This window comes from Vicia villosa, linkage group LG6, assembly GCF_029867415.1.
Source record: "Vicia villosa cultivar HV-30 ecotype Madison, WI linkage group LG6, Vvil1.0, whole genome shotgun sequence".
NCBI lineage: Eukaryota > Viridiplantae > Streptophyta > Magnoliopsida > Fabales > Fabaceae > Vicia > Vicia villosa.
The window spans coordinates 52,697,996-52,702,489 of NC_081185.1; the positions used below are offsets into that span (position 1 = coordinate 52,697,996).

General features: G+C 32.7%; 1 long non-coding RNA gene across 1 annotated transcript; it reads left to right on the forward strand.

The window, feature by feature from the left end:
• Positions 1-219: 219 nt before the first annotated feature.
• On the forward strand, positions 220-2,159 carry LOC131611520 (uncharacterized). The gene is made up of 3 exons (XR_009286954.1): positions 220-338; positions 428-478; positions 2,093-2,159. It is a non-coding gene; the product is annotated as an uncharacterized LOC131611520 (long non-coding RNA).
• Positions 2,160-4,494: the final 2,335 nt, after the last annotated feature.

The following is a 4,494-nucleotide window of genomic DNA, read 5'->3' on the forward strand; positions in this document are numbered from 1 at the left end:
ACCGTCGCGCCTAATTTCCTTAAAATGTAATAAATATCACGACAGTGAACATACTGTCGCCATACATTCACGACGGTGACTAACCGACGCCAACTCATATCCTTCAGACCCGCGACGGTGATTTCAGCCGTCGTGATCCATTAATTCCTATTTTGCGCTCAAAAGAGGAAGACTGTGATATTCCGCGGTTTTATGTTTTCAATTGTCTTCTTTTTTTCAGCCACTCACGCCGCTCTTCCTCTTGGAGAATCACCACCGTGAAATCATTTCTCTCAGCCACTCACACTGTCACTGTGAATCACCGTCAAAGCAACAACCATCAATTCGAATATTAACAGGTTTGTCTTCTCAAACCCTAAATCCCCTTTCAAACCCTAAGTATTTTCTGCAAATAGGAATCTAAATCCTCTCTGTTTACACGTTTCAGTTCAAATCTCACTCTCTCCGCGTTTACGCAATGCACAGATAGCATCCAGAGGTACGTGCTCCAATCTTGAATTCTCAGCTCGAGTTCTTTTTTTCAAGCAGTAGATTTTGATTCAAACTTTACCGTTTTTTGCTATTGTTCGGGTTTTGTTTATAGGTATCTAGATCCGTTTGATTATTGTGATTTGTTCATTTCAATATGTTGAATCTTTCTATATCTGCATATTAGTTTGGTTTGAGAGTATGTCGGTGCTAAATCTCGCTGATAATGATGATTCAACTGATTGAACTTAATAGCCGTTTGATTTTAACTTTTGAAAATGTTTTGATCTGTATGTTTTGTATAGTGATTTCATTATCTCACTTATTGTATCTGATTTTACTGATTGTGGATTATAGCAGATTCATTAGTAGCCTTATTTTCCTTTTTTTCTTCACACTCTCCGCTATATAAATAGGAATCTAAATCCTCTCTGTTTACACGTTTCAGTTCAAATCTCACTCTCTCCGCGTTTACGCAATGCACAGATAACATCTTGCTCTTCCTCTTGAATGCTAACATCATCCAATTAACTAGACAAATTGGTGGGTGATGATTTTAAGTTATTCAAACTATTAACTGTAGACACCTAACTTGATACTTTATGTGCATAATTTATGCTAAGCCAACTGAATACAAATTATACAGTTAGTTGAGGAGAGTCCTTGTATGTTGCAAACTTTGCTCTAAACATTTAAGCGACAGATAATGAGAAAATGAAGGGGAAAGCAACCATTCAGACGGGTTATGATAATTCTCCAAAGTATCATATCCAATCACTCTTTTTGTTCTTATTGTATATCTAAATCTTGTGGCTGAACGACTAAGCAAAAATATAATGAAAATTTAATGTCCCAATCCGAACTGTTGCTAGTAACAACATTTGAAACACATTTTGCTAAACAAGTCATTGGTCAACGGGAACAGGAGGACCAAGTCTTACACTGCTTGGTGTTACTATTATGTTTATTTTTTTGTATCAACGATGAATACAGATTCTGCCTTTTAATTAGTATTACATTACCTATTTTTGTTTGACTTGTTGATTCTTTATCTTAATTATCCAAAGATTAAAAAAAGACAATAAAATTTAATATCAATTGGAAGAATGAATGAAGTACAGGAAGTTTTTCTTTGATGAACAAGAAGTACAAAGATTCTATTTTGATAACATTCTTGTTGCATTCTCATCATTCTATTTTGATAACATTCTTGTTTTACCGCTACTGCTCGTCTGCTTCTTATCATGATTTTCTGTTGCATGGTTACTTTTTTGCTTGATCTATTTATGTTCTGGACTGTTTTTACTGACTCTTTAGCATAATTCTGAAATAGCTCATAGTCCTTCAATGTTTTTATAACTCTTTAGCATGTTTTTACTGACTGTTTTTTGCTTGATATATTTATGTTCTGGACTGTCTTTTCCTGCTATTTTGTCTTCAATGTACCAATAATATGATGATGGTGAGAATTAGTATATGGGGTCAATTATAACCACTGAAACAGTGGAGATATATAGACTTAAGGGAGTGATTTTCATATTCTGTGCAGCAGAAAATTGTTTAAACTTTCCTGTATCTTGAATATGTAACCCATATTGTAATGACATTAATTACTTTGATTCAGCAAGTGGAGTACTTTGATTCAGCTCGCGCCGCCGTCAAAGCAACCACCACAACAATTCTTAGCAGGTTTGTCTCTTCTGTTTGTGATATACATGAAATGTTGCTTTATTTTGTTATTAGGGTGAAATATAATTGTTTTAAACCTGCTTAAATGTCGGGTATGAAATTTATTTTGTAAACCTGCTTCTAGTTGAGTACTTAGTGTTCAAACTGTGATGTTGGACTACCATCAGTTGCAACTGCTTAAAATTGTTTTATACTGTAATTGTAGCTTATTTGATCATGGCCAAATTTGAATGATTGTGAATTATGTTAGGGGAGTTGGTTACAATTGGTTAGAAATTCTGTTATTGAGTTGAAAGTTAGTTAGTAATATGGCAGTTGGGAATTGAGTGGTGAAGATTGAGTTTTGGTTATGACAGTTAGAAAGTTGGTTATTGCTGTTAAATGAGTTTGTTATAGGTTCTGAAACTTGAAGGTTAGTAACGGTAATAAAAGTTAGTTGGAATGTGAACCGTTAGTCAAAACTGATCATTACCAAATCAAGAACCAGGATAAAATTAGATATTAGAAAAGCACCAAGAAAGAAGAATCAAACAATATTCAGTTTAAAAAATGCTTTATATGGCATCATTACAAACACCATTATAAATGAAGTTGGATGAGTTATTTAATGGAGAAAAGAATTCAACTAAAATACAGAAAGTGTAGTACTAATAAAACAATTGAGTTCCACTCGCAACAATCTGTACCGTTATTCCAAGATTCTATCTTTGAAGGAGTGGATGAACAATAAAACAATTGTACAGCTTCAATGCTGACAACAAATGAGTTCTTGAACTGTAGCAAGGCATATGAATCATCATGGCTGCATAATGAGAAAGTATAGGAAGGAAACTGAGTAAGCAGAAGTAAGAACAAGTGGAGAAAAAAGTACATCATTTGGAATTAGAAATAGAAAGCTATGTTTGAAAATTAGTAGGCTTTATGAGAATTATGAAGGTGCTTATAGAATATAGACTATAACATATATATCTTTCCTTGTGGAAGCTGTTATTTATGAGTATGAAATGCTTTTAAGCCTATACAAAATATCATTCTGCTAAAGTAGTTACTGTTATTTCTGTTAGGATTGTTAGAAGAAGTTAGTTATAGATTCAGTTTTCTGTTATGTGTTAGTTTTGGTAGTTAGTTGGTTATATGAAAGTTGGTTAGAAAAGTTGTGGTTGTTATAGGACAGTTAGGAAATTAGGATGGTAGGTCATAGGTTGTTATTACAACTGTTTTGAGTTAGTTAGGAAAGGTTCAGTTAGTGATTAGGACAAGTTAGTTGAAGTGGTTATATGGTTGTTAAAAACTGGTTAGGAGTTAGTTTGTTGTGGGAATCCTGTTATAAAACGGTTAACTGTTTTGTTATGAGTTAGGGTTGGTTAGGGAAAGTTATGACAACTATTTTTTTGTTCTCTCCAATTAGTAGGTATCAGTTTTAGTGTAATACCCCGTATTTAATAAAATGCTCTAATGTTATTAACTGACACTGAGGTTTTATTATTTGGCGCATTAGAGATACTTTTGGACACTTTAAGGGGTAATGTTTCAAGTCCAGCTCATTTTTCTCAAATGTGATTAATTGATTGATTCTGTTTCTTCAATGTGCATGTCATATTTGACCAATTATAAGATGATCAAAAATTTATATATGGACAAAAGAAAGAAAAGCAGTAGTTAAGTGTTTTTATTGATGACGACCCGGAATAATTTTGTTGAATATCTCACATTGACTTGTGATGTTGTAAAAATATTGTTTATGGGGGAAGGGTAAAAATAATACCATGGGCTAGTTTTGGAGTTGACTAGTTGAGTTATACCTAAACTAAAATTCTAAGACATCAAACTACATATGAAGGATCTATATATAATATATGGAAATCTTGTTCCAGGTGATTACCATACGTAAACATGATGCACAAAAAAGATACATGTGTGCTAAGAAAGTAAAAAGTAGACAGATTATAAATGGCAGACATTGCATAAAACTGGTTTTTGAATTATATCAACAGTTCATTCATTTCAACATTTTCTTTTGTAGTCTGTGTAATAAGTTAAATGAATTACCCAAATTAGGCTTGTAAGGAGCACCTAAATTAGACTTGCATTTGCATAACGCTTTTGTTGATATCCTAATAGGGATGAAAATAGATTATGATTTATACGAAAACTCTACACTATCTTGATCAGAAGTATTATTTTTTATAAATTGTGATCTTTATAATAATATACTAATCAAGAATGATCAATGAATATTTTATTTAAGTATTTTACATGCACGACCAATTGTAGTATATGGGTGATTATTGGTTATATGTCAATTTGCTCTTTTTCATGTGCAGGAAAAATTACAAG